Source organism: Cervus elaphus, chromosome 30 (genome assembly GCF_910594005.1).
Source record: "Cervus elaphus chromosome 30, mCerEla1.1, whole genome shotgun sequence".
Lineage (NCBI taxonomy): Eukaryota > Metazoa > Chordata > Mammalia > Artiodactyla > Cervidae > Cervus > Cervus elaphus.
In genome coordinates, this window is record NC_057844.1 from 40,469,639 (window position 1) to 40,492,593 (window position 22,955).

A 22,955-nucleotide genomic window follows, 5' to 3' on the forward strand; every position below is an offset into this window, starting at 1 on the left:
AAGGGGTCAAGGTCTTATTCATGCCCTGGATTCTGTGCTAATTCTGAACAAATCATATCTTTTGTCCATGTTATAATCATATTTCATACCCATTAGATATCTGTCAATTCGTGGAGTTACAGGATTTTAAAACTAAGGCATGGACAGGGTGAGGGCTGTTCATAAATTATAAATGACCACTCTACTCTGAAAAATTCATGTCATGTGTTATTGGAGAAAGTAATTTTATTGTCTTGGCAAATAAAGCCTTGAATTCTAGAAATAGTATAGTTTTTCACTATTTCCCACTCAGTTAGAATGACCTTTCTTGGCCTGTTGAAAGGTGGTTCATCCTTCACCTCATCCTAATGCTTGTCTTTTTGGTTTTCTCAACTGACTGCAATAACTCTTTCCACAGAATGTGCATAATACATAGTCATGGCTCTCTTTATGGCATTGCTATATACTACCTTATATAATTACTTGTGCACTGAGTTCCTCCGTCTTTTCTACCTAGAAATGTTCTTGAGGGGAGAGAAGGAATGTTTAACTACTTTCTTGATCCATTAGAGAGAGTGGCAATTAAAATAAATGTATTGCTTGCAGTTCACTGAAAAGATAAAAGAACAAAACACAAGATATTGGGTTCTTAAAATGACCAATAAGAGAATAAACCTCATGTCAAGTGTTCTTTTGAAACAAACACACACATACATAGAAAGAAAAATATACCACCACAACTGCCAGGAATAACTTATATGATTGATATTTTCTTTAACAATATTTCTACAATGTGAATTTCTCCTCTCATTAAGTAATCTGGGGTACTCCTTTGTTTCAGTTGTTTAATGGGGCATAGTGAAAACCAATGATTAATAATATAAAATAAAAAATTAAAATTACATCACTATTTTTGCACAGAATTAAACAAAATATATTAATTTTGAGCTAGTGTTGTAATTTGGAGCTAACATGATTGAGCTTCCTAAAATAAAGGACTATGTATTACTGTGTATTTTATATATAGAGAGTTGTAGATTTCTAGGAAGAGTTTTATGACTTTCTGAAAATTCCTATTACAGTGTACAGTTACAGTGTATTCTAAGAATCCAGTGAGTCTCTGATATATAGATGAAAATATGTGTCCCAGAAAGAAGCAAAAGGTTTAAGTTAAGAAGAAATGTTTAATAAATCCATTAAGCTTCATAATTAGTACGAGTCTTTGATAAAACTGGTGGAAATGGTGTTACTTTCCAAATTGTTTTCTGGGATTAAAACTAATTGAATGGATAGATGATTTCAAAAGTTAGGAATTACCTAAAAATGACAGAAGAATTTCTCAAATTATATGAGGTGACCAAATAAGAACTAGGAGAAGAGGAAGAGAACAGGTTAAAAGATAATATTTTGGGTGTGAGGGGATAGATATGCAGCCATGAATCAGGATTATAGTTGTGTAAAAATACATTTAGCATATAAATATGTAACATGTGGTATAAGTGATCACAATACATACTAAGTATACCTTAAAATAATGTACTTAATCATAGACCAAGAAATCTTTACACGTGAAATTAATAAAATCTGGAGTTAATAAACAAAGCCAATCATTTGAAATCCCTTATTTGGTCAAGTGTTTAATCTATTATGTTTAAGAGTTTTCAAAGATGTGACATTGAGACCATATATTTCAGTCTTTTGCACAAGAAACTTTCTTAGCCATGGGGGCATGCTACCATTGATAATCATTAACTAGTTGGAAATACTTTTAATAAGTATAATTTTTCAAAGCTAAAACTTCTTCTGGAGTAAAAAAACATAATTAAGATACCAATAAGTATGAAATAATCTGCTGTTGAGAGAATTATACTTTTCACTCTCTTGGATCCTAAAAGCATATAGTTAAATTAAAACATGGATGCTAATGTACAAGTATAATATTAAAATAATTTATGCTTACCTTTGAGAAGTGAGTGACACTGAAGTTAAATATTCATGACTTTCTGGTTTTATTTAATAGAAAAGCATAATTTCACTTTAGGAATCAGAAATTTATATAGGGTTAGGAAATGCTACTGCAATATAATGCATACATTAAAGTATTGCCTCTCAAAGTTTAATATGCATTCAAATCACCTAGAAATTTTGTTGAAATGTCAATTCTGGCTTAGTAGGTATGGGGATTCTGCATTTCTAACAAGTTCCCAGGTAATACAGATGCTTCTGGTTCATGGACAGACTGCATTTTTAGTAGCAAAAACTTAAATATTATTAATTAGGTTTTAATGATCTGCCTCAAGAGAAAAAGATTAGAATGAATGCAGGGCGGAGAAAAAGGAAAGTTATTTTCCTCCAGTAAAAGATCAAATAAATAATAGCTCTACTGTATGATAATGGTTAACATGAGGAAAAGTGTTAGTTGCTCAGTCATGTCCAACTCTTTGCAACATTATAGACTGTAGCCCACCATGCTCCTATATCCATGGGATTTTCCAGGCAGGAATACTGGAGTGCGTTGTCACTTCCTTCTCCAGGGAATAGCTAGCATACTAATGCTTATTTTTTACCATATGTGTTTTGCCACAAGCCCAAAATGAACATACACATTAGGTCCCCATGGTTGTTCAGTGGTAGAGAATCTGCCTGCAATGCAGGACACAAGATGCAGAGATGCAGGTTCAATCCCTGGGTCAGGAAGATCCCCGGAAGACAGAAATGCAACCCACTCCCATATTCTTGCCTGGGAAATCCCATCCACAGAGGAACCAGGCAGGTTATAGTTCATGGGGTCGCAGAGTCAGACACAACTGAGTGACAAAACAACAACAAAGTTTCAGGCAAGCAAAAATTTGGAGATTTATAAGTCTCAATTCTTATTCACACAAACATACACACACACTCAAAACAGTATTGCAAAGCAAAAACTTAAATATTAAGGCCATTTTCAATCCTATATGTTACAATTAAAACAGAAGGAGCCACTGATAATTTGACCAGCAATGTATAAGAATTTGTACTATTCTTTTGTTTGTTTATTTCAATGTAAGTGGACCCAAATGCTTTTAACATTTATCCTCTAAATTTTTCAACACAAATGCAGCAAGCATCTGTCTTTCTCTGTATTATGTCTCAAACCTAACCTATCACCACAGGCATCAAAGCTGAACATGATGGTCATGCTGTTCTCTGCAGCCCTGAAAGACAAACAAAAGAACAAACACACCCCAACAACTTAAAACCTGGTGCCAAGGGAGCTCTCTAGGTTGCCAAGTGCCTCTCTGATCCTCCCAGTAAATATAAAAGCTGCTTCCTTCAGTAACTGAGAACAATCACAACTGTCTTTCCACCATTCTTGTTGAACCACTGGGGATAGAGGAAAGATAGAATATAGAAATGTGCCCCAAAGTGTCCATGGATGGGTTTGATTACACAGTATGGTTTGCTACAACCTGTAAAGATTAGATAATGGGCTTTCTTAGATGTAATTTCTGTTTCCAGGAGAAGGCCTTCTAATATCTTTAAATGGTATATCTATAAAATTCTGTTTTCCTAAAGGACAGCTGGTCAAAAAAAAAAAAAAAAAACCTCTTATTGAACAGCACCATAGATTTTTTACAACTTTATATATAAAAAGGTATAATCATATATGTTAGCAAATGGCTATGCCCACTGATTGTAATAAAATTTAGAAATCAAACCTGCTTTCATTTTACTTATATAAGCTAAAGGAAAATGCAGTATATCCACAATACAGTGATTTCAAAGCCCATATTGTTCATCTGAGCAAGTTAGATTCAAGAGTAAAATCTAACTGTAAAAATTTTGTAGGAAACTTTGGTATTAAAATCAAGGTAGTTTATATATTATGATTTACTAATGAAGCTTAATTTTAAGCAGCAGGAAAAAAATTATGCCTGATATTTATCATACCAATTACACACAATTATATGAGGTCTCTGATTTTATGGATAGTAATATTTTTGATGATAATTTACTGATTTTAGTCACACTTTTTGTCAGCAAAGCTATACTAATATTATAAAATACATTATTTTCTGTCATAAATACTCAGCCTTCCCATTCCTATCTTCTAAATTTTTTCTAAATTTTTTGAACCTAAAAATAGGAAGTAAATGTAGGATTTTAAGAATAATATCTTGGGAAAAATAAATTTAAAAATTTAAAAAAATAATGTCTTGGGGACTTTTTTGACAATGCTGTTACTTATGAAATCATAAACAATTTTATTAAAAGTATTTTTTAATTGGCAAGGGAGGTATAATTCCTCTTGTGATGTTGTATGATAGTAGTATTTCTATTTTCTAGTATAAAATAATTCTGTTAATTTCAGAAAGATATTTATCTATAAAGAAATTTATCTTTTCTTTTAATAAAATACTTGTAATCACATTTGAAAAGAGGGAAAAAGCAGAGACTTGTCCTGAAAAATCTTTGATTTTACTGGTGACCAAGTGTCTGGGAGATTGGCTTCACCTTTTCACTTTTATAATATCTTTCACTGTATGGGAATAATTCCACCTAAATAAGAGAAAAAAATGACAGATCTTAATTGAAAATATTAGCTTATTTGTAAAGTTTTGGATTTGATCACTCATTATTAACTGTGCATCCTTTATGTGTCAATCATTTTAGTGCAGACCATTGAATCCTGGGATAATGGAAATGTACTACATCTGTATTGTCCACAACCATAACCCCCAGCCACACGTGACTACTGAGTAACTGAAATGTGACATGTGACTGAGGACATACTTTTCTTATCTTATTTAACTTTTAATTAATTTATACGAAATTGTTACATGTTCAAACTACTGAACAATTGCACTTGCTTTCCATGATAGTAAGGTTATGCTCAAAATCCTTCAAACTAGGCTTCAGCAGTACTTGAATCAAGAACTTCCAGATGTACAAGCTGGGTTTAGAAAAGGCAGAGGAACTAGAGATCAAATTGCCAACATTCATAGGATCACAGAGAGAGCAAGGGAATTTCAGAAAAACATCTACTTCTGTTTCATTGACTACGTGAAATTTTTTGTCGTGTGGATCACACAAACTGTGCAAAATTCTTAAAGAGATGGGAATATCAGACCATATTACCTGTCTCCTGAGAAACCTGCATGCATGTCAAGGAGCAATGGTTAGAATCTTACATGGAACAACAGAATGACTGGTTCGAAATTCAGAAAGGAGCATGACAAGTCTGTATATTGTCACCCTGTTTACTTAATGTATATGCAGAGTACATCGTGTGAAATGCCAAGCTGCATGTTTACAAGCTGGAATCAAAATTGCAGGAAGAAATATAAACAACCTCAGATACGCAGATGATACCACTCTAATGGCAGAAGAGAAGAGAAACTAAAGATATTCTTGATGAGAATGAAGGAAGGGAGTGAAAAAACTGGCTTTAAATGCAACATTAAAAAAACCTAAGATCACAGCATCTGGTCCCATCACTTCATGGCAAATAGAAGGGAGAAAAGTGGAAACAGTGACAGATTTTCTCTTCTTGGGCTCCAAAATCACTGCTGATGGGGACTACAGCCATGAAATTAGAAGACACTTGCTCCTTGGAAGGAAGGCTATGACAAATCTAGGCCACATATTAAAAAGCAAATATATTAATTTGCCGACAAAAGTCTGTATAGTCAAAGCTGCTTCTTTCCAGTAGTCATGCATGAATGTGAAAGTTGGATCATAAAGAAGGTTGAATGCTGAAGAATTGATGATTTTGAACTGCAGTGCTGGAAGACTTTCTCCTTCCCTTGGACAGGAAGGAGATCAAACCAGTCAATCCTAAGGGAAATCAACCCTGAATACTCATGGGAAGGGCTGATGCTAAAGCTGAAGCTCCAATACTTTGGTCACCTGATGCGAAGAGCCGACTCACTGGAAAACACCCTGACGCTGGGAAAGATTGAAAGCAAAAAGAGAAGAGGGTGGCAGTGGATGAGGTGGTTAAATAGCATCACTGACTCAATGGACATGAATTTGAGCAAACTCTGGGGGACAGTGGAGGACATGAAAGCCTGGCATGCTGCAATCCAAGGTGTTGCAAAGAGTCAGACACAACTTAGCGACTAAACAACAACAACAATAATGTATAAGAAAAATTCTGCCTGTCAACTAAAAAGATGCACAGTGTGAGACTGGAGAGTTTTATTTGGGACAAAATGAAGACTGCAGCCCAGGAGACAGCGCCTCAGATAGCTCTGAGAGACTGCTTCAAAGAAGCAGGGGGGAAGGTAAATATGTATGTGATTTTGGTGAAGGGGGAGTACATGGAATCAAGCACTCATTTTACAAAAGGCTTTCTGCTAGTCACAAGGAGCCGAAGTCACCATGATGGGATTTAGTGCTTTTCTAGATATAAAGCCATACAAGGATTGGGATCATGAAATTAATTCCTGAAAATTAACTATCTGAAGACCTGTTCTACCAGTTTCCCTGGAGACAGTAACTCTGGGAGATGGTGAGGGACAGGGAGGCCTAGTGTGCTGCAGTCCATGGGGTTGCAAAGGGTCAGACAGGGCTTAGTAATTGAGCAACAAAAAAATTGTCACATATGGCTAGGATCTACTTTACTGGATAGTATAATAAATCTAATCAATAGAGATACAGCCTTGCTGAAAACAAAGAAACCAGCTTCATCAAGCTTATTTTTCATTAGTTATAAATAGGAGTTCAGTTTAAAAAAAATAAAACAAAACCTTGAGCTCAAACGAAACCTTGTGTGCACCAGGACCCAGAGGTCCCACAGAGACTGAGTTAGATCTGCTTTTGAGTGTCTGAGTGTCTCCTGTGAAGGCGCGGGTCAGCAGTGGCCTGCCGTGGGGGTCTGGCTGCAGCAGATCTGGGTCCTGCAGTGTTACCCATCATAGGGGGCCGAGCAGGGGACACACAAACTGCAGACAATTATACCAAAGAAATTCCCACACTGTTGAGAAAGTTCTAGGACCCACAACATATTTCTGAACCTGGGGATCTGGCAAAGGGATTGAGAACCCCCAGGGAATTTGACTTTGGAGGCCAGTGGGATTTGATTATAGAACTTCCTGTAAACTTTGATTACAGGACTGGGGAAACAGATTCTTGGAGGTGGGAGAGGGGAGCAGTGTTCCCACAGGAGACTGAGTCAGACTTGCCTGTGAGTGTCCAGGAGTCTCCACTGGAGGCTTGGGTGGAAAGTGTGGCCTCAGGCCAAACAACAGGGAGGGAACACAGCCCCACCCATCAACAGAAAATTGGATTAAAGATTTATTAAGCATGTCCCTGCCCATCAGCACAAGATCCAGATTCCCCCTCAGTCAGTCTCTCCCATCAGGAAGCTTCCATAAGCGTTTTATCCTTATTCATAGAGGGCAGATAGAATGAAAACTACAATCACAGAAAACTAACCAAACTGGTCACATGGACCACAGCCTTGTCTAACTCAATGAAACTACAAGCCATGCCATGTAGGGCCACCCAAAACGGATGGGTCATGGTGGAGAGTTCTGACAAAATGTGGTCCACAGAGAAGGTAATGGCAAACCACTTCAGTATTCTTGCCTTGAGAACCCCATGAACAGTATGAAAAGGCAAAAAGATATGACATTGAAAGATGAACTCCCCAGGTCGGTAGGTGCCCAATATGCTACTAGAGAACAGTGGAGAAATAACTCCAGAAAGAATGAAGAGACAAAGCCAAAATGAAAACGATGCCCAGGTGTGGATGTGACTGGTGATGGAAGTAAAGTTTGATGCTGTAAAGAACAATATTGCATAGGAACCTGGAATGTTAGGTCCATGAATCAAAGTATATTGGAAGGAGTCAAGCAGATTGCAAGAGTTAACATTGACATTTTAGGAATCAGTGAACTAAAATGGACTGGAATGGGAGAATTTAATTCAGATGACCATTATATCTACTACTGTGGGCAAGAATCCATTAGAAGAAATGGAGTACCTCCATAGTCAACAAAAGAGTCCAGAATGAAGTACTTGGGTGCAATCTCAAAAATGAGAGGATGATCTCTGTTTGTTTCCAAGGCAAACCATTCAACATCACAGTAATCCAAGTCTATGTCCCAAACAGTAATGCCAAAGAAGCTGAAGTTGAACAGTTCTATGATGACCTACAAGACCTTTTAGAACTAACAACAACAACAAAAATGTCATTTTTCATCATAGGGGACTGGAATGCAAAAGTAGGGAGTCAAGAGATACCTTGAGTAACAGGCAAGTTTCTCCTTGGAGTATAAAATGAAGCAGGGCAAAGGCTAACAGAGTTTTGCCAAGAGAATGCACTGGTCATTGTATACACCTTCTTCCAACAACACAAGAGATGACTTTAACAGGCACATCACCAGACGATCAATACCAAAATCAGACTGATTATATTCTTTGCAGCCGAAGATGAAGAAGCTCTATACAGTTAGCAAAAACAAGACCAGGAGCTGACTGTGGCTCAAATCATGAACTCCTTATTGCCAAATTCAGACTTAAATTGAAGAAAGTAGGGGAAAAAAACTAGACCATTCAGGTATGACCTAAATCAAATCCCTTACAATATACAGTGGAAGTGAAAAATAGATTCAAGGGATTAGATCTAATAGAGTGCTGAAGAACTATGGACAGAGGTTCGTGACATTGTATAGGAAGCAGTGATCAAGAAAATCACCAAGAAAAAGAAATGCAAAAAGGCAAAATGGTTGTCTGAGGAGGCTTTACAAATAGCTGAGAAAAGAAGAGACGTGAAAGGCAAAGAAGAAAAGCAAAGATATATCCATCTGAATGCAGAGTTCCAAGAATAGCAAGGAGAGATACAAAAGCCTTCCTCAGTGATCAATGCAAAGAAATAAGGAAAACAATAGAATGGGAAAGACTAGAGATCTCTTCAAGAAAATTAAGAAATACCAAGGGAACATTTCATGCAAAGATGGGCACAATCAAGGACAGAAACAGTATGGACCTAACAGAAGCAGAAGATATTAAGAAAAGTTGACAACAGTACACAGAACTATACAAAAAATAACTTAATGACCCAGATAACCACAATGATGTGATCACTCACCTATAGCCAGACATCCATCCTGGAGTGTGAAGTCAAGTAGGCCTTTGGAAGCACCACTACAAACAAAGCTAGTGGAGATGATTGATTTTCAGTTGAGCTATTTCAAATCCTAAAAGATAAAGCTGTTAAAATGCTGCACTCAATATGCCAGCAAATTTGGAAAACTCAGCAGTGGTCACAGGACTGGAAAAAGTCAATATTCATTTCAATCCCAAAGAAAGGCAATGCCAAAGAATGTTCAAATTACCATACAATTGCACTCATCTCATATGCTAGCAAAGCAATGCTCAAAATTCTCCAAGCAAGGCTTCAACAGTACATGAACTGAGAGTTTTCATATGTTCAAGCTGGATTTAGAAAGGGCAGAGGAACCAGAGATCAAATTGCCAACATCTATCGGATCATAGAAAAAGCAAGAGAGTTCCAGGAAAACATCTATCTCTGCTTTCTTGACTACACCAAAGAATTTGACTGTGTGGATCACAGCAAACTGTGGAAAATTTTCCAAGAGTTGGGAATACCAGACTACTTGACATGCCTGATGAGAAATCTGTATGCAGGTCAAGAAGTAACAATTAGAACCTGACATGGAACAATGGATTGGTTCCAAATTGGGAAAGGAGTACGTCAAGGCTGTATATTGTCACCCTGCTTATTTAACTTATATGCAGAGTACATCATGAGAAATGCTGGACTGGATGAAGCACTAGATGGAATTAAGATTTCTGGGAGAAATATCAATAACCTCAGATATGCAGATGACACCACCCTTAGGGCAAAAAGCAAAGAGGAAGTGAAGAGCCACTTGATGAAAGTGAAAGAGGAGAGTGAAAAAGTTGTCTTAAAGCTTATCATTCAGAAAACTAAGATCATGGTATCTGGTTCCATCACTTCATGACAAATAGATGGAAAACAATGAAAACAATGGCAGACTATTTTAGAGGGGCTCCAAAATCACTGCAGATGGTGGCTGCAGCCATGATATTAAAGGACACTTGCTCCTTGGAAGAAAAGTTAAGACCAACCTAGACAGCATATTAAAACTCAGAGACATTACTTTGCCAACAAAGATCCATCTAGTTAAAGCTCTGGTTTTTTCAGTATCATGTAGGAATGTGAGCGTTGGACCATAAAGAACGTTTAGCACCAAATATTTGATGCTTTTGAACTGTGGTGTTGTAGGAGACTCGAGAGTCCCTTAGACAGCAAGGTCCCAATCCATTCAATCCTAAAAGAAATCAGTCCTGAATATTCAAAGGAAGGACTGTTGCTGAACCTAAAGCTCCAGTACTTTGGCCACCTGATGTGAAGAACCTACTCATTGGAAAGGACTCTGATGCTGGGAAAGATTAAAGGCAGGAGGAGAAGGGGACGATAGAGGATCAGATGGTTGAATGGCATCACCAACTCAATGGACATGAGTTTGTGCAATCTCCGGGTGTTGGTGATGGACAGGGAAGCCTGGCGTGCCGCAGTCCATGGGGTTGCAAACAGTTGGACACTACTGAGCAACTGAACTGAAAAAATAAACAAACATACAATATAAGAAATATTGTGTTAACAAAAAATAATAAATAAAAATGATAGAGATCATTTGAGAAGGAGTACTGAAGGGAGATATGAATGGAATGAAGTAAAATGCCCATGACAACGTGATAAAAAAAAGTTCCAGGTACATTTAAAAAGTTTGGCAAGAGAAAAGGGGTTATTAAACTAAAACTCTGCGAAAAATGTAAACTTCAACAGAGAAAGGCAATATTTTATTCTGTCTATATAAATATGATTTGTGGGTGTAAACAATCCACTAAAGAAATATTCTTAATATAAAATGGTTAGAAGTAATACAACTTTAGATGCTGTCACAAAGGCACATCACTCTTGATATCAACATTTACTAGTTAAGAGTTTATTTGTAAATCTCATTTTGTAAAGCTTACAATATCAAAAAAGCTTTGAGGAAGTCCTCTTGAAAATAATATGCAAAGAGTCTTGCACATTCTACTAAAAATTCCTGATAGTACAGGTAAGGAGTCTGAGGCATCAAAATATTTCCGGATTCCCGTCACTAGGCCCTTTGTCATCTAGCCCTGCTGCTAACTGCATGATGGCGCTATACCTGGTGTCTCTAACACATCAAATGTTAGACAGGCACAAGATAAGACAGGCAAAGACACTACTTGAGGCAAGAATTATCAATGTTTATTAAGTTAGCAAGTTCTTGGATGAATGGTAATAGGGTTCACTTTTACTTTCTTCAAATCTGAAACTCCCAGATTTCTTTATGGCAAGTTCACCTAGATATTGATACTTTAAATTTGGAAAAAATGTTTTATTTTGTTGTGTCTATAACTAATTCAATCTCAATAGAGATTTGAGCAATTAATCATGCTTTCGAGAAAAGTGCACTAGCAAATCAAACAATGTAGCTTCGAAAAAACTACGTTAATACAAATAATGTAGTTTCCAAAAACTTTGGATTTCTACTTTGAGAATCTTGAGTCCAGCATACTGAGTAGTCAGAATCCAGTAAAAACTGTAATTGTAAAATTAGTAATTAAAGTATAGATAAGACAAGTGCTCAAATGCATTAAACAATACGGATTTGTCAAAAACATTTTCTTTAACAAATAGTTTTACTATTTATAACTCAAAATTTTTGTAATTTTAAATGATATACTTTAAAACATAGCAAAACACTTCTTTCTGTTCTCCAGTCAGAATAAACATTGCTTTTTCTGTGTTCTATGTTCCTTAAGTTCTTGATCCATCCCAGTACAGCAGTAATATTTTCAAAATGTCAAATGAAAGCTAACTTTTCATTTGACCTTCTTATAAAATAAGTAGAAGATGTGAAAAAATGTCAAATTGGTAATTTCTATTTTCTATTCTATTTGAAAAATACTCAGAAATGATTGCACAAGAAGTTCTCAAGGGCTTGTGTTACTCATATCTGTTCTCTTGATCCTGTATCTCCCAAAGCAATGAAATATATTTTTGATGCTTTAATATCCACTAATACTTTGGTGAGTACTCTAAACATATTCCTTTGTAGGAAAATAATTCATTCTTTGAGCTTGTAAGTAATACAGAAATATGCTTAACACATTATATAACTACTGTATTTCTCTGTAGAGAATGCAAATTCCTTGGAAAATATACTTTCCTTGACAAATATAAATTCCTTGAATATAAGAAGGATGTCTTGCTCATTTTCTTGTTCCAGATTCTAGGATATAACAGATTTTCAGTAAATATAATTATTTGACTGAATATGAAGTTACCAATGCAGTCTACGACTTTTTTCATGTTCTCTTTTGTTCACAACCTTGTATTGCTTCCACTGACCAAAACTATTTCCAATGTTTTTAAAGAAACAATATATCATCTTATAAAATGTTAGGGAGACATCCCCACACTTCAATTTGAAAACACTAGAAAGAATGGGAACATCAAGAAAGTTATTGTGGGCTTACTGTAGTTTTCCACATCTTCTACATAACCACTTTTCTGCAGAAATCTCTGCCTAATCAAACTAGCTGTACCCTTACCTGAACCTGCCTTGTATGCTTCTGCATGTTATTGCCTCTCCTGAACCAGTCCTCCCTCAGGCATTCTCCCTCTGTTTCCTTCTCTGCTAAATCTCCTTCAAAAAACTATATGAAAGAAAGAAACTTGAATCACAAACAAGGGGTCTTACTGGAATTAAACCACCTGGTTTCCATGAGACTCTAGGCAAGTCACATTGCTGCTGCTGCTAAGTCGCTTCAGTCGTGTCTGACTCTGTGCAATCCCATAGACGGCAGCCCACCAGGCTTCCCCGTCCCTGGGATTCTCCAGGCAAGAACACTGGAGTGGGTTGCCATTTCCTTCTCCAACGCGTGAAAGTGAAGTCATTCAGTCCTGTCTGACTCAGCGACCTCATGGACTGCAGCCTACCAGGCTCCTCCATCCATGGGATTTTCCAGGCAAGAGTACTGGAGTGGGGTGCCATTGCCTTCTCCCTCAGGTCACATTACCACATTGATTTCTCACTGGTAAAAATTGGAGCAAATCAGTCTTATAATTAAAAGAGTTGCTGGAAAACTTAAAAGGGACTCATGCTGGTCTCAGTACATGTTAAGAATATGTATTCTTCTTCCATCATTCAGCCTTATTTTTGTCAATGAAAAGATATGGAAGAAATACCAGACCTTTAAAGTCCATAATATTTTTATAAACAATTGAGAGAAAAAATTAAAGTGATATGAAAAGTTTTGTTAAGTTTCAGTCTCTTCTATGAAGGTTTCCTGACCATCCCAGTCATAAATAAAAGTTTACCTTCCTGTAGAATATGTTGGCTGTGTATGCATTTCCAAACATAAATCCATGAATTTATGTGCATTTTTGTCTTAACATTTAGGATCCTTGGATTTCAAATGACAACAATGTACTCAGTCTGACTTAGTAAAAATGAATCCAAAACTAGAGGGGAACGGTTAGAAATGTACCAGAAGGGTCCCAAGATATATATATATATGTGTGTGTGTGTGTGTGTGTGTGTGTGTATATGTGTGTGTGTGTGTGTATATATACATATATGTCTTTATATATGCTAACTATAAAGCATTGGTGGCTAAACTCATTAGAAGAGAATTTACCAGAGTGAAGCAGATTCCTCAGGAGATATCATTTATAATAATATAAATTCAATTATGAGAGGGATAGTCCTTTATTTTTGTGTACAAAGCTGCAACTTTTAAAATCATTCAGTTTAAATACCCTGTTTATTGAATTATTGCCAGAAACATACATAACTTCCATATATTTGTCAGGAACGTTTATATAAGATTCCAAGGTCTTTTATGAGCTAGCTGGAAGGGAAAATTTCTTAACAGGAACCATCCTTGCTGCTCAATTCTTCAGAAAGCCCCTTCCTCAATCTGCTCCTTTCTCAATTTATCAACACCCAACTTACTTTTCTAAAAAGTAGACATATACTGAAAATATATACATGATAATCCAATTACAGCACAAGGCATTTTTACTGAGCCTGTGTATATCTGACTAAAGTCACATTTGCTTGTAATCAAGCATTCATCAGTAACATGCCAGATTCAGATTACATCTAGAATAAATTCCTTCAGCCTAGTGAAATAAAGAAGTCTGATAAGATAATCCCACTCCAAAGTGCTTGGTACACATAGACTTCTCTTTCCTTGAGGCTTTAGTTCCTGGTCAATTATGGATAAGGAATCATGCTATGTGAGACAAAAACATACCCACACAAAAGGAAAAAAAAAAAAAAGAAAGTTTCTGGTACAGTCCCTTATAAATTTGTTCTTTCCATTCACACATTTTTTTTGTATGTGTAGTAATTCATCATAGTATTCCTCTATACAATTTTCACTATATTTAATACAATAAAAATCAATGCAGAAAAGTAAGCTCTGTATCTCAGATCTAGCTTGATGTTGAATGGAGTTAAGAAATGAACATGAATCCCTATATATTACCTATCTGTTAAACTCTGAAATATGAGCTTTTCCAAAAGATATAAATCATAAAACTAAAAATCTTTCATGCAAAGCCTATATTACTATAGAATACCTTGAACCTCCTTATAAGTGGGAAAAAAGATTGCAAGTAATGGTTAAAGAAAAAACCTACAGTGACGGGTTTATGGACGTTTCAGAGAAAGGTTCCTGTAATGTTTCAGTCTGAAAGTCTCTTATAATCCCCATGGCAACAACCCTTTACTAATTCTGTTCATATTTCTATGGAAGTGAAACTGATTTTAAATATTTCTGCTAAATCAGATTTTATTGTACAAACAGGGCTAACATTTAATTTTAGAATCACTAGTATTTAAGTTACACATGCACACATAGGAACCAGAAACAATGTATTATAACTTTCAAATTTTGTACATTTCGATCACTTCAGTTTTTTTCTGTCATATAACATAGAAAGGATCTCTTAAAAAGCTGATTTGACAGAATAGTTTTAAGCAAAAAAAGTTATTAAAGTTCAAAGGAAAATTCTGTTTAGGAAGTTTTATCAGTACTATTTATCATACACTTTCTATGTTCTAGGCAGTATTCTAACCTCTTTCAAATATTAATTTATTATTATTGCACTCATATAAGCATTATAGAAACATTAATATATTTACTACTTCTGTTTCACAAATGTTGAGACACAAAATTACTGGCTTAAAATAAAAATATAGGGAACAAAGACAAAAATTCAGTAATGACCACTGAAGACTAAAGAAGCTTTGTAATTCCACCTTCATCTCCATTATCTTTATGCATATTCCATCCTTCATAGGTATGATGACTCTTCAATGAATTATTCTTCTGTTATTGACAATGTCTGCTCATCTCTTCATATTTTCTGTTTAAAATTCAATCAATAATAATATTTGTTCAAAAATTACAATTGAGAAATCACACTCGCTACCAAAAACCCAGGAACAATATCCTAAGAAAAAAATATAAAATTTGGATCATTTGCTGTTTTGTAATATATATTATTATTACTTCTCAAATAAAATAGTAATAATATTTATCAATTTATTAGATGATTACGCTTTAAAACTTGAAGTTTTTGTTTTCTAGTGATTTCTGTAAATACTTGCAAGGAAATAGTATTTTGTTTCCATTCATTTAATTTACCGGGGAAAATGGTAAGTTCTGGCTGAGGCTTTTTGACAAGTGTGGCAAGTTGAAACCATTCAGCATTTAAAGTACATATTGAAATATAGAAAAAGTAAAATGTTTCAAAAGCATAATGCAGAAACACTGTTAATGTAAAGAAGGAAATGCCTACCAGCTGTGATTACAACAATAGGTGTGATATGTGCCTCAGTTAACTTGCCAGTTTAATTGAAATTGGACACCTAGGATCATTTCTGTCCACTGAAAAAATCTCCAGGAACAGTTCACCAGAGTTGAGCTCAAACCACTGACAAAAGTGGCTATGAAAATACAGTAAATGTAGTTTCACTGAGTACATTGATAGTTAGATTACAAACATTTCAAGGTTTTTAAGTGTAACTAATTCATCTACTATTTAGTAGGTAATCTATTACTTAATAATTAATGAAGGTGGCAAACACCAATTTTAGGTGCAATAATCATTTGCCACTCTAATGAAAAGTCATTTAAGTTTATAAGGTTTTTTTGAGAAAAATAAGAATCAAGGCCAAATAGGGAAGCTTTGGGGGAAAATGATTCATGTTCACTGGGTTATAGGTAGATGTTAGTATATTTTCACAGTATAATAATTGTAATGGTATTGAAAGATGTATTCATTTTTAAGTAGTGTAAAAAATGATTACTGAAAAGCCAAATAAAAGCCAAATACAAGAGATTAGAAATGGTATACTTCCATTTGTATGAAATGTCCAAAAAAAAAAAAAAAACAGGTTAATTTAGTGGTTGTCTTGGGGCAAAGCTGGAGAGAAGGAGATGAACAGTAAACAGGCACAAGGGATCTTCACTGGGACTAAAATGTTCCCAAACTGACAGTGATAGTTGCACAACTTGCTAAATTTACTAAAAATTGTGGAACTGAACACTTAAAATGAATCACTGATATCTAAAACATACCTCAAAAAAGTTGTAAAAAAATACTCACTTTTAAAAGATAATGAAACTGATGTGGTTTCCTACTTAAACTAGTCGTCTGCTGTAAAGTTGAAACACGTGTTCTGAATATATTACTTATAGTCTATGAAACCAAGTTTTCTCATCAATTAAATAAGGATAAGAACAACTTGGCTCTGGTGATTTTGAGGGCTAAAAAAAAAAATCCATGAATAAAGAAAAGTGTGAAATTCAATGCTTAATAATTACTAGGTATAGTAGTTCTGGTACTGATGTGAATTCACCAAAACCAAAGAGAAATTTTAACTGTCCTTAATGGACTAGTAGAGAATGGTAGTCAGAGAATAAAATGGTTTGTATTGATTAGAATTCTCATCCAGGATACCTTACCGCTCAGAGATGAGAGAAAACATCTCATCTAAGATTATGGCCAGTCACAAAAAGAAATAAAAAAGAAGAAAGGAAGAAAGAGAGAAAGAAAGGGAGAAAGAAGTGAGATAGAACGGAAGGAAAAAACTTACTAATTCACCAGATTTGACATATCTTTGATCTTGAATTAAAGAAAAATACAAATGATGAAAATGTGTGCAAAGTATCTCTGCAATAGTAAAATATTATATATACATAACATTTAAAATTTTGTGCATATTTTCAAAGAATTACGGGCAAATACATTTTGATGTATGCTTATGTAAGGTTTCATTTAATTGTCTTTAAAATATTTTTGTCTCTTTTCAAATCAATCTTGATTCCTGGGATGAGTGGTGAAGTAAAGTGAAGTCAAAGTCGCTCAGTCGTGTCTGACTCTTTGCAACCCAATGGACCATATTTTCCCTGGAATTCTCCAGGTCAGAATACTGGAGTGGGTAGCCTTTCCCTTCTCCAGGGGAGATTCCCAACCCAGGATTCAAACCCAGATCTCCCACATTGCAGGCAGATTCTTAACCAGCTGAACCACAAGGGAAGCCCAATACTGAAGTGGGTAGCCTATCTCTTCTCCAGGAGATCTTCCCGACCCAGAAATCCAACCCGAGTCTCCTGCATTGCAGACGGATTCTTTACCAACTGAACTATCAGGGAAGCCCTGATATGTGGTAGAGATTAAAAAAAAAAAAAAAAATTCCTGGCTGAACCATATAGGAGCTGTGTGACCTTGAAAAAGGCTCAACAGTGAGCCTTAATTTTCTCAGAAACAGGATAGAAATCAAACTTAAAACATTTTTTGTGGTACTCAAACATACTATCTTATGTGAAATTAATTTATAAATTTATATGGCTATTGGCAAAAAATTAAAGTTTTATTATTCTCTTTGTAAGGAGAAAGGGCATATCAGGCAAAGTCTGTTGGAAACATAAGGGTGAACAGGAAATTACACCTTTGTAATGTCACTTCACAAGGATCATCTGGTACATGACAGCAGCAAAAGGACATAGGTAAACTTAAAAAAAAAAGAAATCAAACAACAAATATTGAGAACTGCATATGTCAAAGAGTTTAAATTTAAAGCTGCCCTATTTTATTTGGCTGGCCCTGACTATTTATTTGCATGTCCACTAACACCATCAATTATATATGTGATGGAGAGCATTTCATTAAAGTGATCAATATATTTCTTCCTACGGCAAAATGTATGTCTTAATGTGTTATTTTATACTGTACACGATAAGGAAGCATAAATATTTCTAGGTTTTAACCTTTATCGTAGGAGGAAGTGGTTCCAAAGAGAGTTCATTTTCTCAAAAAAATAGCTAGCACTGAGAAAAGAGTATTGAATTCCTTTCACTTGAAATACTTCAAAACTATTTTCAAAGAATATTTAGTAGGAGTTGCATAAAGAGTCAAATAATTTATATAAATTTAGTTATTACCCAGAGCCACAGGTCCCTGGGAGATTTCATAGATGGGCTTCACATAGCCGATAGAAACTTTGAACAATTTGTAATTCTTAAAAAAATATATGTGAATATAAGAATTTTTCTGCAGTCTGCATTTATAGTGTTGAAATGATGCTCAAAAGAGTTCCGAGTACAAATGCTTAAGCACTGTTGGTTTTGAAATAAAATGTTTAAAGTAACAAATATATTTCTAACCATTTATATGCTTAAGGCTTTTGCACATTTCCAAAATGATTAAAATAAGTAATCACCAAAAGGCATAATATTACATGCATGAATTTAATACATACATTTAAGAATAGCCTCTCAAATGCACCAATTAACAGTTATGATTTATGAATGGATTAATTCTATCACTGTTAATTTTCTCTTGTTAAGACAAGAGGTAATAATGCAAAGAAAGTCACAAACAATTGTCAAAACAAAATTTTGCCAGTATTTATTGTTTTCAACATTTTAAAAATAAATATTATTTCTAATATTTAATCTTATTATTAAATATATATTTATACTTAAAGTGGCAAATAGTAACTTTTCTGGGCTGTAAGAACATTACATTTGTACATCAAATATTATTTGTATAACAAAGTCACAAAAATTTCAGATGTTGTTTTTGCCATTGTATATTGAACACACTTTTTACTATTTTGCAAATAGTATGTAAAGAAGAAAAATAAACAAAATAAAATAATAAAATCAACCATAACATGCACCTTGCCATATAATAAGATTAACTAACATTTTATTTAAATATATAAATTATAATTACTTATATACATTTCAAAAACAACTCCATCATCAGTCTTTGGTCACTCATTTATCCATAAAGTATTTGTGCTTGCTACAAACCAGCAATTTTGCCAGAATTCTTCTGAATTTTCAACATGTTATTAAACCTCATTAGGTGTACAAAACTTCCAGTTTTACCCAATCTACCCCAAAGAAACACAGTCATCTTACAGATCTTCTGTGCAAAAGGATGTAGTATAGCATGAAAAACACATCAAATTATGTGTAAAGATCCCACTTGGTGAAAATAATCATCATAATGTAGGTGAGCAAAAAATATTTATTAAATAAATGATGTGTAGGATTGTTTTTCCCCTGATATAGTTCTTTTAAAGTAACCTAAAATAAAATAGTGATTCATTTACACTAATTGGGGAAAAGACCCTGATGCTGGGAAAGACTGAAGGCAGGAGGAGAAGGGGATGACAGAGGACGAGATGGTTGGATGGCATCACTGACTCAATGGACATGAGTTTGAGTAAACTCTAGGAGATGATGAAGGACAGGGAAACCTGGAATGCTGTAGTTCATGGAGTCACAAAGAGTAGGACAAAACTGAGTGACTGAACAACAACAATTGGGGAATCCTGAATTTTTTATATGCTCATGAGTAAACGGTTACTTGTACATTTTCAAAACCCAAGCACTGTGCTCTAAAGGAAATATGTTTAAATATTAAAAGCAACTATATTAAAAATAATGACCCTAGTCTATCATACTTCAGTTCAGTCGCTCAGTCGTGTCCGACTCTTTGCAACCCCCTGGACCGCAGCACGCCAGGCCTCCCCGTCCATCACCGACTCCTAGAGTCCACCCAAACCCATGTCCATTGAGTTGGTGATGCCATCCAACCATCTCATCCTCTGTCGTCCCCTTCTCCTCCTGCTCTCAATCGTTCTCAGCATCAGGGTCTTTTCCAATGAGTCAGCTCTTCGCATCAGGTGGCCAAAGTACTGGAGTTTCAGCCTTATGCTTAGATTGATAAAAATATTAATTAGTCATAATAATTCCAAAGACTCTACCTATTCAAAATTTTAAAATAGAAAATTGATATATTTTATATATATATTCTGATTATATAATAGATAACTGCTTATCTATAAATAAATATATATCTACATATATTTGCTTATCTATAAATAACAAAAAATAAATTTTTACAGTGCAGAGAATTGTTTCAGTAATTTTCCATATAAATATATGCATATAAATATTCTTCTATTTATTCATGCTTGTAGTTTATAAGATATTTATATTATATAAATAAATATTTGACCAAATAACAATATAGAGATGCATCTCTGAGATTAGGCACTTTATTTCTAGTCACCAAAAACAAAATTAAATATATAGACTAAATTATTTGGTGCCTCCTTTTCTCCCTCCACTTCCTCTGTTAAAAATCACTTGCTTTTTCAAAAATGTGACTAATAATACTTGATATTCCACATTAATATCAGAATGCATTTTGAAGTTAAAGTAAGTGGTGAAAGTTATTTGTATTTATTTTGTTAATGTGTTTTAATGTTTTAACAAAATATGCATTATTTTTGAATAAAAATATGGCAAAATCTGGAAGGAATTATATCTCAGGAAAAAATATGAAAGAGGAAAGGAATGGATAGAAATTCTGGATAGCATTAAAACAGAAAACAATTTCAAAGATGTAATTAAATGGGAAAATACATATTTGGAATCACTTTTTCCTTCTTATATGGAAAAAGCATCCTGTTATTCCTGTTTGTTTAATATTTAACTAAGATGCCAACAAGCCATTTGCCCAGCTTCTGATGGTTCTAAGATGTGATTACTTTGGTATTCAAAATACTTTTCATTACATGGATGGAAAGTAAATTTAAAAACCATTCTGTTATGTGTGTAGAATGAAAATGCCAATGCAAGCTAAAAATATTTTCATTTAATTATATTTGTTGAATGGACCTGAGTGAATTTACATTTTTAAGGGAAAAACATCTGCAAAAACAAAATAAAATACAAAATCTGATAAAATGGTTAGAATGAGCTAAATCTCTCTGAGTTAAAGATAACTTTAAGACTGAGCGTAATTTTGTAACATGCCTTCTGCATTTATGATTAGTAAGTTTTCATCTTGGCTAATTCAAATGAATATCATGGAAGAAATGGAACCTTTTCATATGAAAACTATTTGGACCTTTTAATGACATCAATTTTTGCTTGTTTTTAATAAATATAGAAATAAAATAATCAATCTGTGACTGAGAGAATTATTTGTGATAAAATTTAATTCAACTCTCCACTTCTTATAGTTGTAAATCTAAACATAAAACACAGCAAATGCATATTTATCCTTCCACAGCAATACAGAGTACATGTTTTTCTCTGTGCAAGTAGCCAAGTGGTTGGATTTCAACATGCTTCAGAGTGATATTAAAAACTGTGGTAATATAGAGATTGTCTCATAATCTGATTTTTCTTAGCAAAATAAGAGAGTCTATCTCTCAGTGGACTAACTTGAACCAAACATGGATATTTATATTTACTGTACTTGAGAGTCCAACCTTATATGTCAATTGAATGTCAAATAGTAATGTATGTCAAACTTTTTTCTTAAATATCTATGTAACTTTGGTAAATGGAGTGTAAAAAAGTTTGATTAACAGATCTGCATATATTTTCTTCACATTACCTCCATGCAGCTGCTTCTCTGCAGTCTAGAACACTCTGTTAAGTGTAAATTGCTTGATATTCCAGTGTTGGAAAGTGGACATAGTGAGTAACTAGGGTTTTGAGGGGAAAGTTCATTTGGTGTCTTTTAGCCAGGTTTCATAAGTGTGAGCAATTCATCACTTAGGTAAACACCCTCATGATTAAACAAGAGCTCTTCACCACATTGCATACGTTTTAACTTATCATTTATCAGTAAGATTAAGTTGCATGCATGCTCACTTGCTTCAGTTGTTTCGACTCTGTGTGCGAGTCTATGAACTGTAACCTGCCAGGCTCCTCGGTCCATGGGATTCTCCAAGCAAGAATACTGGAGTGGGTTGCCATGCCCTCCTCCAGGGGATCTTCCCCACCCAGGGATCGAACCTGCAGAGTCTCCTGTGTCTTCTGCATTGCAGTCGGATTCTTTATCACTGAGCCACCAGGGAAGCCCCAAGATTAAGCGGAGGGACTCTTTATCAGAAAATCAGAGAACAATTTCAAAAAAATTTCACAAACAAATTCAACACAAAATGTCAATGTTGTAGAAAACAATTTCTAAACTTTATTGTGAACTTTAAGGTACATTTAGTAATGATGTTTTCCTTAATATAATTAAGTAAAATAACTGGGAAAGAAATGCACATACTACTTTTTTAAAGCAAGGATAAGTACAGACTTTTGAGGCCACAATATACACAATTATATGAGTGCAATAAATTTCCAAATACATCAAGTATATATCTGTTTAAATAAATAGTAGAATACTTGATTCAACATATGTGAGCGTCATATCGATTACACCAAAAAACTTTTACAAGATATAGTGAAAAATGGAATGTTATACATTTTGATATACAACTTTTTAAATACTTTATATATGCATTACTTAATTCAAATTGTAGTGTACAAAAGTCCATTTTAATAAGGACAAGTTTTGT

The 22,955-nt window shown here is 34.5% G+C and overlaps 1 protein-coding gene across 6 annotated transcripts in view; it reads right to left on the reverse strand.

Annotated features, from left to right (window-relative positions):
• PCDH9 (protocadherin 9) overlaps positions 1-22,955 on the reverse strand; it is a 1,103,318-nt gene that overhangs the window by 1,047,632 nt on the left and 32,731 nt on the right. The window lies entirely within an intron of this gene.